Here is a 12,904-nt window from a genome sequence, read left to right as displayed (position 1 = left end):
CGAGGCAAGCACCTAAATATTAAGGGTTGACCTTGATCAGGGCCTTGGATGCCGACCTGCAGGCCGCACGAGGCTTACCCCCTCCACCCTTGCAGCACCCCCATGGAGGGAGCCGTGCTACTTCTGCCATTTTAGAGATCCCTTGTCCAAGGCCGCCCAGCTCCCACCCAAGCCCTGAACTCAGGCAGCGGGATTCCAAGGCGTCTTCAGAACTCACCACTACCGTGTCCCATCAGAGGAAAATGACTTTAAGAGGTTGTCAGAAATGGAAAACTACTTTAGGGATCCCCTAGCCAGCATCTCCCCCCGCGTGGCCCACTCTAGAGGCGGGTCCGCAGAAGGGTGTAAGGTTATGGGAGCAGGTTGGTGGGGGTGCAGAGACCCAGGGGTCCAAGATCAAACAAGTTTGACCAATACCAAGTTGAAGAACATTTATGGTGACGCAGCTCCCTGCCTTCATTACTACGCTCGGGTGAAAGAAAGAATGAGATAGAATAATGAGAAAGAACGTGATCGAATGTGTCACGTATACCCCCAACTCTTTAGTTTCTCTTTAGTTCCTCTACGTCAGAGCATATCGGGCCAGGTGGCTCTTTGCTGTGGGACCTTTCTTGTGGGTGGCAGGACGATTAGCCCCATCCCTCGCCTCTGCCCACTAGATGCCAGGAGCACCCCTGCCCTCTCCTCACGTTGTGACCACCAAAAATGGCTCCAGACGTTGCCAAATGTGAGTGGCAAAAACGCACCTGGTGACCCTTGTTTTAGGCCATAGAGTTCTTTTCTTCATGGAGCGACTCAAAGGACTAATGTTGCAGGGAACTCACTTCTGGAAACACCGTTCTAGCTCATTGATGCTCGGCTTGTAGGCGAGGAAATGAAGACCCAGGGAGGTGAGGTGACTTGCTCATGTCAGTTAGGTCATGGGGGTGATGCCTGTAAGAGCCCTTTCCACAGGGGCTTCGGGCCTATCCTAGCACCTCCTGGGTGACTCTGACAATGGGGGTTGGGGGCGGGATCCAGAGGCAGGTCAGTGAAGCCCTTACCTTGGTCACCGCCGCTGTTTCACAGATACTCAAATCCTCTAGCCGTGTGTTTTCCTCCTATTGATGCAGCTAGTGGACCCGGGGACTCAGACACTCGTCAAAAGAAAGACCAGCTCATGACTGACCCCACCGTCAAGGTCATACTGCAATGAATTTCTCTTTTCCAACCAAAAGCACTGGGAGGCTAAGTTCAGAAAGAATCCCTTTTCCTTAAGAATTCCCCTGAAGTCCCCCTTCCTCATGGGCTCCCCAACAATGGTAGTATTGAGGGCCAAAGTTGACATCCTGTGTCTCCTTTTCCCCCGAGGAACCTTTGGAATGGGGGCAGGTTCCATCTACTGAGGCTGATGTGATGTGGAATCAGGATCAGGTGCGTAGATAATAGGGGATCCGATGGAGTCTTAGAAAGCAAATGCTGTGCTTTCTAGAGTGCTCCTCAAGCAGAGGCCAAATTCTGAGGTCAGGAGGACCCAGAGGAGGGGGAGGTTGGATGAGGTATAAACTTAGTACCTACCCTTCCTCTCCATGGGCTAGTGTATAGATCATTCCAGAAGCAGGGACACACTTTATGCCTTTCTCAGTCCACTGCAACTTTGGGTTTCAACCACCTAGATGCTAACCTTGGAAGATTAGGGGGATAGTCTATGGCCAGTTGCTTCCGGTCCACATGGTACTCTAGAGAGAGCTGTGCTTGCCCAGGAGGTGCCCACACAGTGTGGACAACGCTAGCTGCCGGTCCCACCCACTGTGCTTGCCACGGGGCCAGCGCTGCTCTTCATGCTTTGCCCTTATAACTCATTTTGAGTAAGGAAAGGGTTAAGGTATAGTCAGGGAGCGATGGGGGCCCCTGACCAGGCCCTAAAACTATTCCTGGTAGGCAGAAGCTGCTTAGATAGAGTGAAGGAGAGATAAGGGACTAGACCAGACCACCCGGCCTTGCATGCTGGGCCTCGTGTGTTTCTTTGGCGTCTACACCGTAATCACAGAAAATGGGCAAACCTCAAAGAAGTAAGTCATTAAGGCCATTGCCACCAGTCCCTGCTCAAACCCAGATGGCACAAGACTCCCAAGGCCACAGCTTCCTGGTCAAGTTCTCCATGAAAGGCCAGCCCTGAAAACTCTCTGTGGCAGCCCACTGGGGACCCCTCTCACTCCAGAGAGCTTTTCCTTTCCTTGCCGCTCCCACCTTCACTTAGTAGATGTTCACTCCCCCCCCCGCCCCCCGTTGTGTCTGTGAGACCTGCTCTCCGACTTGGGAGACAAGAACCCTGCCATCCTGCCCCAGGTTCATGTCCACAAGCTCGCGTGGCAAGCACTGCTATGATGCCCGTCTGCAGATGAGGAAACTGAGACACGAGCATCAAATAAGTTGCACGAGGCCACAGAACTAGTAAGTATGGGAGCCAGCTTTGAAATCCAAGGGGCCTGGACCCAGAGCCCCCCGCCCCACCCCCACCCCTGCCCCGCATCCCCACAAGGCTGAAAACACAGCTCTGGGAGCCCTGCCGTTAAGGTGATAAAGACACCGTGGACTTGGCAGGGAACCACCCAGGGCACAGCACTGACACGGGAGAGCTGGGTTCTTGTCTCCTGGAGTCGAAGGATGAATCTCAGGGACAATGGAGAATGAGTAAAGCCATAGGAGTTTAGTAAGCAAAGATGCAGAGAAAGCTCTGAGAAGTGAGAGGAGTCCCGACAGGGTTGCCACTGAGGGCTTTTCGGCTGGCCTTTTATTGAGAACCTAGCCAGGGAACCCAAAGCCTTGAGATCCTCGTGCCATCTTGGTTTGAGCAGGACTACGATATCATCTTATTTTTTTTTATATCATCCTTAATGACTTATTTCTTCAAGGTCTGATGAGTTTCTATGATTACTTGGTAACCATTAAAGGAAGATACTCCCTAACATTTTGGAGCTAGGAAGCCAGATTTTTATTATTATTATTATTATTATTATTATTATTATTATTATTATTATTTTCACTGTCTTATCTCTGTTTCCTTAGGGTGGGTAGGAGCCTGATTCTGGGTCCTCTCGGTGTCTTTGGGATTTATGGGAGCCTGACTCTGGGCCTCTCCCTTGTCTTCCCCACCTAGCCCCGTCTCAGAACGCGCTCTGTAATGACTGGAAAGACAGAAAAAACCAACTCTTCCTTTTCAAAAGGTGACGTGTTGCCCTTTTGGGAAAATGACATATATAAAGCAGAATCTGGTCAACCATCTTTCTAAAGGGTGATTTTCTAGACAATGATAAAGACTGATTAAGTGCTTTTCTTCCCATGGGGACACCGAAGTGAGCTGGAAACACCTGATTTTGGTCGCCTTGCTGGGCCTGCTTCTTTGCGGGAGGCTCGTCATGTGTGGAACTCAAAGCGATGCTGCCATCTGCTGTAGAAGTGGAGGATTTCCCCCTCTCTTTCCTAAACAATTTAACAGTTGTAGAAATAAAGGAGAGATTTCAATCTTAATCTATCTCCTCATGTGCTAAATTGGTGCCTCATTGTGATCATGGCTAAAGACATAATTTTGGTTCACCTCCCATGAGAGCATATTTCAAGGTCTTTTTTTTTTTATAAAGATTTTATTTATTTATTCACCAGAGACACACAGAGAGAGGCCGAGACACAGGCAGAGGGAGAAGCAGGCTCCCTGCGGGGAGGCCGATGTGGGACTCGATCCCAGGACCCCAGAGATCATGACCTGAGCCAAAGATAGATGGTCAACCATTGAGCCACCCAAGTGCCCATATTTCAAGGTCTTAATTGCGGTGTTGATGCTTAACCAACAGACCACTGACTTCCCTCAACCGCCACCACCACCACAGACATCCGGGCACAGTGAGCCACTTCCATCTAATCACCTGCCACTGTTTCCTTCCCTACACACTTTCTTCTCCAGGTGATCACCCTCATGGAGGGCAGAGCACATACTCCCCTTCATGCAACCCCCGGAGGTCCCCCAGGGTCAAATGCAGACTCTTAGCATGGCCTGGGCAGCCCCACCTCATCTAGCTCCTGCCTGCTCTGACCTCTGGGTTCCTCCAACCACGACCTTCTGTCTTTTTTTTTTTTTTTTCACAAGAAAGGCTCCTTTGCCCCCCTTGGATCTTTTGTATTTGCCATTCTTTCTGCCAAAAGGTTGCTCTGGACCCCAGTCTCTGCAGTCTGTCTCCTCTGTTACTTAAAACTTAGAATCAATGTCACCTCCCCAGGGACACTTTCTGGCCACTTATTTTAAGACATAAAGCCTCAGTCTCTACTACATAACAGGTAAGTGATAAATATTAATTTCCTTCTGTTTACCAGACAGCACAGGCTCTGATGCTGTTGATCAGAAACAAAGCCACGAGCATGGAGAATTATTGTGTGGAGCCCTCACCTGCCCCCGGCTCTGATGTTGGCACAGGATTGGGAGAGCACATTACCAATTAGAAGAAGTTCATTTAGCTGAGAAGGCCGAGGGAAGAGCTATTAGTGGGTGAGTTGGGCTTGTCCCCCCTCCCGGGCCCCCCCACGCACACACATGGTGGTCCTTACCGTTACCCACACCCCGGGTCCCACACAGCTACCATAATCCACGTTCATAAAAAGAGACACCTCCGGATCTCCTCTGGTTTCTCCTCTCAGGCTAAAAGTCAGAGATGGATCTCAGGCATAAAAGCTACAGAAAAATGGCACTTTGGATTGTGGATCACCTTCCTGCTGTCTTCATTAGAGAAAGTCCTTAACCATGTATGGGGTGTCTGATAAAAGACAACATTTGAGCGGCATTTTACAGGCTGCAAATGCTTTCACATACAGGGTCTCGATTATAACCCATCACGACCTCTACAGGTGAGGTTGGCTAATGGCCCACAGATCTAGCAAGCAACCAAACCCAAGTTGCATGCCCAAGGCATTGGAAGTATTTCTTTTTCATAAATCTGGCTCTGGGAAAGAAGGTTCTCCCAAGTGGAAATTTGTTGGAGAAAATATTGTATAGAATGAGAGTGTCCGGGATCCCTGGGTGGCGCAGCGGTTTGGCGCCTGCCTTTGGCCCAGGGCGCGATCCTGGAGACCCGGGATCGAATCCCACGTCGGGCTCCCTGCATGGAGCCTGCTTCTCCCTCTGCCTGTGTCTCTGCCTCTCTCTGTGTGTGTGTGTGACTATCATAAATAAATAAAAATTAAAAAAAAAAAAGAATGAGAGTGTCCACTCTGAGGGTTTGGAGCATGATCACTAATTCACCTCCGGCAGGTACTAAAACACACCTGTTTCCCAGGGCGAGACTGGCGCACTGACCTACATTTACAAACCAGTGATCACAGGCTACTTAATGATCATTTCTGTAGTAACAAATCTTTCCAGTGACTTGCTGGCTTGAACTCTAGGTTGAGAAAAGTGACATATTTTTAAGCATCGTCTTACCAGGACCCGGATGTACAAAAAGTAGACATCCAACATTTTTCAATGTTAGCCGATTTAGGCTTTGGCAACGAAAGAGGGTTGGTTGGGAAGTGACTCTCTGAGTTCACTCCGGCCACCAAGAGCAGCCCCCTGGATAGATGACTGGCCAAGACGGTGACGTGTATCCTGGAAGATGGCCAGGAAGTGGTCAAAATGTCACGTTAGCTCACAGAAAGCCAGTAGTAGTTCACATGTGCTTTGAGAGTAGAAACCACAAGCACTGGTTTTCTCTGAACTTTCGCATCAGAGGAGAGTAGGTGTTCTAAGTCCTAGCTCTGTAGCACTTGTGCTAATATTATCTTATTTGATGCTCAAACCAACCCTGCAAGGTGGATGTGCTACCTCGCCTTCCAGATAAAGAAGAAAAGACGTGGAGAGATTAAAGGCTCTGGTCAACATGACACAACCTGAAAGCATCTGAGCCAGCCTTCAAATGTGGGTTTCCTGACTTAATCCTCTGCTTCGCATTTTCATCATGCTCATGGGCCAATCACCTTCTCATTCCCAAGATAAGTTATGAGAGTTTGCAAAGCAAACTCTTAGGAAAAAAAAAAACATGGTTGTAGTGCAGATGTGATTTTCAAAATGATACATCCTCTAGACAGGAGAGCTTAGAAAAGAGATTTTTTTTTAAAAAAATATTTTATTTATTTATTCATAGAGAGAGAGAGAGGGGCAGAGTCACAGGCAGAGGGAGAAGCAGGCTCCATGCAGGGAGCCCTATGTGGGACTCGATCCTGGGTCTCCAGCATCATGCCTTGGGCTGAAGGCGGCGCTAAACTGCTGAGCCACCCGGGCTGCCTGAAAAGAGCTTTTTCCAATCTCACTATATGGAGGTATTCATCATTAAATAAACATGGTAAATCTCATTCTGGTCTAGTTTTTCCATTTGGGCAGTTAACATATTGTTAAAATAAAATTATAATCATGGCTTTCAAGAAAACATACACAGGCAACCATGGCAGATCCTCCTAAGGGACAGACTAAGATGAAAGCAATGACATGACTATTGTACGTGGTAACAAAGATATTATTAGTGACCTGGACAGTTTGAGTGGAATAGTTGAAATAGAAACTCTGTTGGATTAAGCAAAAAAGAAAAAGAAGAGGTATAGGAAATAAAGACAAAAATTAAAGATTCTTCTTTGAAAAAAGCTGCGAAAAGAACATAGAGGGAACAATGGAGGGACACTCGGGTGACTCAGCGGTTGAGCATCTGCCTTCAGCTCAGGGTGTGACCCCGGGGTCCTGGGATCGAGTCCCGCATCAGCCTGCTTCTCCCTCTGCCTATATGTCTGCCTCTGTCTCTCATAAATAAATAAAAATCTTTAAAAAAATAAAAAAAAAAGAAGTGACGGTGGAGATGAATGTGAAGTCAAAGAATTTCTTTCCCTCTGCTTTTTCATTTATTTTTTAATATGAGGGATACTGGATGACAGCGGATGACCGACAGTGGAATAGCTTCTGCCGTCTGTATGACGAACCTGTCCCCTCCCGCTGATCCACTTGACCATGGGCATCGGGACCGCCTACGTTAGTCAGGAAAGGCCGCGTTATGCTGCAGTAACAGGCACTACTAGCAAATCTCTGTAACCGAACAAAATAGAAGTTCTCTTTGAATCACGCCAAGTCCACAGCAGATGCCATTCTTAGGAGTAGGTCTCCTTCCAACAATCACTCAGGGTTTTGGGCTTTTTCCCTCGTGTAACTCTTTGCTTCTAGATGGTCAGAGAGGATTGAGAGAGGGGAAAGGCAAGCAGGACGTATAGGGCCAGACTGGAAGTAGCGTGCTGCACCCCCACTTGTATCTCGATCCCGCATTGGCTCACCCAGCTGCAAGTGGGCTAGAGCATGTAGCTTCACCGTGTGCCCATGAGGAGGGGAGCCTGATGTTGGAGGGCGGGCCACAGGCTGTAGACACACCTCTCTTCTTGGCTTCTGTACAGCCCCATGGCTGATGATGGAGGCCGTTGTCTATCAACTCGCTTTAATAAAGATTGTCTCCCGGCTGCTCGTAAGCCATTTCCTGTTGGTTATGGACAGAGAATCTGTCCCCCAGGGCCTTCCACCTTCAGTGGTACGGCGATGCGCTTCTGTTTGACACCGTGGAATCCATAATAAGCAGAGCACAGGGGAAAGATCTACAGTGAAGCCCTTCACCAAGGGCGTCTCTATGTGTCTGCCAATAGTACTTGGTCAATATATACCCTACTGGATGGCTTCTTTATTTTGCCTTTTTTTTTTTAAGATTGATTGATTGATTGATTGATTTATTATAGACATAGAGAGAGAGAGAGAGAGAGGCAGAGACACAGGCAGAGGGAGAAGCAGGCTCCATGCCGGGAGCCCAATGTGGGACTCGATCCCGGGACTCCAGGATCGCGCCCTGGGCCAAAGGCAGGTGCTAAACCGCTGAGCCACCCAGGGATCCCCCGTTATTTTGCTTTTAATGTTGAAATTTGCTAAAGTGGTTGGGACTGAGGATGAGATCGATGTAATATGGGTAGGAGGGGATGCCTGGGTGGCTCAGCAGTTGAGCGTCTGAGCCGGGATCAGGGCGTGATCCCGAGGTCCTAGGATCGAGTCCTGGATCGGGCTTCCTGCATGGAGCCTACTTCTCCCTCTGCCTGTGTCTCTCATGAATAAATAAAAGTCTAAAAAATAATAATAATACGGGTAGGGAAGTGGCAAAAGGGGATGCTTCTCAAATGAACAATTAGAAGCTTTTCTACCTCTGCCTGGGGTGGTGGCCGGAGAACTGTGTGAGTGGAAAGCTAGTATGCAGGCAGGCCCCTGACCCTGGCCACCAGGTCTGGAGATCTAATACCTCCACACAGCACCCTCTGCTGGAACCCCGGGTTCCTCTTCTTGCTGAAAGAACCTTGCAGACTCGTAGGGAGGAACTGGGACTTCAGGCCTGCCACCAGGTCTCGGGGGGGTTCAACCTCAGCCAAACACAGCATATAGGGATCCTCCAGCATGAGTCTTCTCAGGTCACCTCCAAAAGGGAGTGAAGTAGAGAATCACATCGTCTCATTTGTCAACATCCTTCCCAAGCATGGTTCCGTAAAACGAGCTCTGTCTTTAAATAAACAATTCCCCAACTGGTGTGAAACGAGAAATGGCCCTTTTCACTTCACTAGACACTAAAATAGTGCTTTGGTGAGGGATGCCACGGTAGGTCGACTGCAAACACAACTGGAAAGTCTCAGGGTAAAACAGAAAAGCCACCTCTTCCGCTTCCACCCTCAGGGGCAGCGCCCTTGTCGAGAGGTCTAAGGAACCAAGAAATTAACCGTAGAGCTTAGACAAATCCTGCACTTTCCTCTGCACTTTTCGGGCCTCTGCCTGCATCTCCAGGCTTCTCTTGTCCCCGGGCTGCCCCTCACCCTCATCTTGCTGTATCCCTACCTCCTGCACCCCCTACCCAAGGTCACTGTGCATTTAGATCTGGAAACCAGAGGCCCTGCTGTGTGGCCTTCCTCTGGCTCTGTCCCTCCCCACAGGTGATGGAACAAAGGCCCAGGGGACAAGCCTTCCTATACAGCCCCCGCCCCTCCCTCCAGATGGTGCTCTGGGCAACCTCAGCATTTCCTCCCCTGTGGCCCCAGACCACTTGGGGAGGACAATCAGGACCTTGCCCTTGGTCCAGTGTCTTGAAGGTGAACTGTGTTGCCCCAAGACCAAGACCAAAACCAAGATGGCCTGTGGGATGGAGCCAGAGACAAGAAGAGAAAGAGGTCAGCCCTCAGAGGCTAGCCCTGAGCCCTTGTGATCCAGAGCATGACACCAAGGAGTCTGAGGTTCTGGACTCAAACCTGCCTCCCCCAGGTCCTGATGAAGGTCTGGTCATCACGGGAAGAGGATAAAATAAATCTTGTGTAATTTTTACATATTTAATGCTCTGGCACATGGGCCTCCATTTGTTTTCTGGCAGGGGCTCTGCAAATGTTTCTGGTGCCCTTTCCCCTCCTACTTCCCGCCCAACCTCCTCAGTTTTCAACATATTGCCCATGGTCACAGTGTCTCCTGTGTTCTTCCCCGGAGCTGGGATCTGGGGCAGATGCCTGAGGCCAAGGTGAGCCAGTCCACGGTAGGATCCTGTCTTTATTTGAAATGTTGATATTTTGAGGGGCCTGGGTGGCTCAGTAGGTTAAGCATCCACCTTCGGGTCAGGTCATGATCCCAGGGTCCCAGCCTGTTCGTGCTCTCTCTTGTTATATCTCACTCTCAAATAAATAAATAAAACAAAAATAAAAAAGAAATGTTGAGATTTTGTTCATGGTAAATTTTTTGGCATTATTTTTTTTAAATATTGCCCAAAACATGATTTCTCTCGAGTCTTGAGTTTTCGGGTTCCCTTGAACTTTACGCCTGAGACGAGTACCTCGTTCCCCTCCCACCTGTTCCAGCATCTCTCCCCTCCCATTTCTTCCATGACAGCCCTTGTTCAGAGCCTCATCTGGTCGGTTGGTCAGCCTGCAATTGCCCACCCATCCTCGCCCGGATCCAGCATTATCTGCCTATGCGTAGGTTGAATTGTGAGACTCTCTCTCGCTCACTCGCTCTCAAAATCCTTCAAAGCTTCCCTGCCTCCCTTAGAATCCAAAGCCCATCATGCTCACTGGCAACATGTTCTGAGTCCTGCTAACCTTTCTGGCTTCATCCCTAGCCAAATCCCTCCGCGTTTGGCCAAATCCCTCCATTCTAGGCCCGCCTACTGGTCCTTCCCCAGAGGGGCTTGTGGTGGGCCGGATGCTTGGTTTCCTGGGCTGCTCTTCCTCTGCTGGAGCCTCTTGACTCCCTCCCTTCCCTGTGGAGTCTGGCTGAGCCTCCAGGACCAGTTTCCAGAAGCACCTGTGGTGTCCCACATAGATCCTGCTGCTCCTACAGTGCTTTGACTCAACCTGCTCTCTGAGTTAGACTTAATCTACCTGCCACCCTGCCCCCCCATCCCCCTCACCTCAGGGGTGACCATAGGCCCCTTGATCAGTGAGCCTGCACCCTGCTTCCGATCCACGGGGCTGGGCAGCAACACTGCCCAGTTACTCCCTCGCGTGTCCTCAGCCTCCAGTTCATACTTGGACAGACATTCTCCTTATCTCCTTCATGGTCTCCATAATGGAGCTTTCTCCTCAGCAACACGGATCTTCTCTGACTGATGGATGTCCCAGTGATGCCTCAGACTTGATCTGAAGTTGGAACCTTCTCCTAGACTGACGCTCTAAGCACCTATGGCAAAGGGCGACAAAAGTGACACCACGACACCTGCTATTTGACAGTCTCTCTTCCCATCTGAGGTCCTCCCACAGGAACCTGGGAGAGGGCAGGGCCACCAGAATCCGTTGCCCGTTACACACAGACACCCGAGTGTGGCCGGCAGTGAGCACCAATCCCCCTCCAGCCCTCTGTAGGCAATGAGGGAAAGGAGGGGCCTTTTTTGTGCTCCCAATCAGCGCCTCACCCAAGATTGGTTTGAAGGTATATTCCAATTTCTGTGAAGTCTGAAAATCAAGATGGATTCACTTGTTTTTTAACGTGAGGTAACAGCCACTCCCCCAGCCACCCTCATGATGATTCAAACGAGCACCCTCCAAGCTCGTGGCTGTCCTCCCCCTCCCTGCACCTGAGGGTGGTGGTTCTCTCCAACCCTCGAGAGTGGAAGTAGAAGAGGTGGAGGTGGTGCTCAGACGCCGTTGCTCTGTGTTTGGGGATCTCCGTCCGTACACCCACGCACAGATCGATAGATGGTGTCGTTTCTATGCTGTTGTTACCGTTTGGAGTCCATTCTCTGGGTCTTGACTCCTGAAGGCGAGAGACCCAGAACCAGAGGATGCCAGGAACTGTGCCAATCACTCACCATTTAGCCCTCCTGACAACCCCAATGTGGGAGCATTTGGTTTCCCGGGGCTGTGGCAACAGATGACTGCAAATCGAGTGGGTTAAAACAACAGACACTTATTGTCTCCCAATTCTGGATGTTAGAAATCCAAAGTCAAGGTGTCGGCCAGGTTGGTTCCATCCTGAGGCTGGGAGGGAGAACCTGCTCTGCACCTCCCTTCTAGCGTCTGCTGCTTGCCAGCAGTCTTCACTGTTCCCGGGCATATAGACATGAGGCCCCAGTGTCTGTCTCCTTCCCATGGCATTCTCCCTGTGATTTCTGTGTCTGTATTTCTGTCCAAATTTCCCTTTTATTATAAGAACGCCAGTCATTGGATGAGGATCCGCCCAATCCAATATGACTTCATCTTTTTTTTTTCAATATGACCTCATCTTAATTACATCGTCAAAGACCTATTTCCAAATAAGGTCATATTCATAGGTACCTGGAGCGAAAACTTCAATATTTCTTTTTGGTGGTGGTGGGGCAGGTGCCAAATCAAGCCACACTAGCAGGTATCGTTCTAACTCTCATACTAAACTGAGACACAGAGTAAATTACCCAAAGATACACAGAAAATAGTTTTTTTTAAAAAGATTTATTTAGTTACTCATGAGAGACACACAGACAGAGGCAGAGACACAGACAGAGGGAGAAGCAGGCTCTGATGTAGGACCCGATCCCAGACCCTGGGATCACAACCTGAGCCAAAGGCAGACACTCAACCCCTGAGCCATCCAGGTGCCCAGAAAATAAGTTTTTAATTTGTCTAGATCTAATTATTACCACTTAAAAATTACTTGTACCAGGCCCTCTGCTGAGTGCTTCATTTTTCATGTCTAATCCCAAACTGACAGCTTGTATTTATTATTCCCCCATTTTGCAAACAGAGGCACAGAGCATTTAAGTAGCTTGCCCAGACTCACACAAATAGAAAGTGGCAGATCTGGGAATGGATCCAATAATTCTCACCCCAGTCAACCCACTAGAACGTCTCTGAGATGCCTCATCCTTCTTCGCTCCATGTCCCCTGCTGTCAGTCCCTACCTGCAACTGAGAATCATGACTGTAAAGGACACATTACTAGAACTTTCCAAGTGAACAGTGTATAGGAAAAATTAGTCATTGTGATCATAGTACTGCAACTGGATGCCTCATGGCGGGTGAGAATCTGATGAGAAAGACCAAGTCTTTATCTTCTTTCCAGCAGCCAGCAGAGTTGCACAGAAAAACCAGGACAGTGAATAAGACCCATTAAAGAGCAACATATGTCAAAAATAATCACGTCCCCACAGGGTGCTGCACATGAGCTGAAGCCGCTTCTGGGCTCTCACGGGCACCTCACTGGGAAGAAGCAACTACCACCACAGTGGGGAGGAACCGCATCTCAGCCAAACCTATAGAATGGCTATTTATATTGCCTCATTCTTCCTCAAAACGAAAAGTCAAAAGCATCACTTCCTGGCAGCTGCTGCGCACTCTTCCTTCCTCAACATTAAAGATGTACCTCTCTCTCTCACACACACACACACACA

At 49.2% G+C, this 12,904-nt stretch overlaps 1 long non-coding RNA gene across 3 annotated transcripts; it reads left to right on the top strand.

The window, feature by feature from the left end:
* Positions 1 to 3: 3 nt before the first annotated feature.
* LOC119865122 lies at positions 4 to 5,023 on the top strand. Of its 3 annotated transcripts, XR_005375981.1 has the most exons (8): positions 4 to 255; positions 766 to 890; positions 1,069 to 1,180; positions 1,351 to 1,413; positions 2,329 to 2,433; positions 3,140 to 3,206; positions 4,348 to 4,519; positions 4,669 to 5,023. It is a non-coding gene; the product is annotated as an uncharacterized LOC119865122 (long non-coding RNA). The 3 variants fall into 3 exon arrangements; XR_005375980.1 differs by having other exon boundaries at positions 1,069 to 1,413; XR_005375982.1 differs by lacking the exons at positions 4,348 to 4,519; positions 4,669 to 5,023 and adding an exon at positions 3,337 to 3,571 and having other exon boundaries at positions 1,069 to 1,413.
* Positions 5,024 to 12,904: the final 7,881 nt, after the last annotated feature.

The sequence above is a fragment of the Canis lupus genome, chromosome 22 (genome assembly GCF_011100685.1).
Source record: "Canis lupus familiaris isolate Mischka breed German Shepherd chromosome 22, alternate assembly UU_Cfam_GSD_1.0, whole genome shotgun sequence".
Classification (NCBI taxonomy): domain Eukaryota; kingdom Metazoa; phylum Chordata; class Mammalia; order Carnivora; family Canidae; genus Canis; species Canis lupus.
The sequence above is the reverse complement of the archived record's forward strand: the minus strand, read 5'-3'. Positions and strand labels throughout refer to the sequence as shown.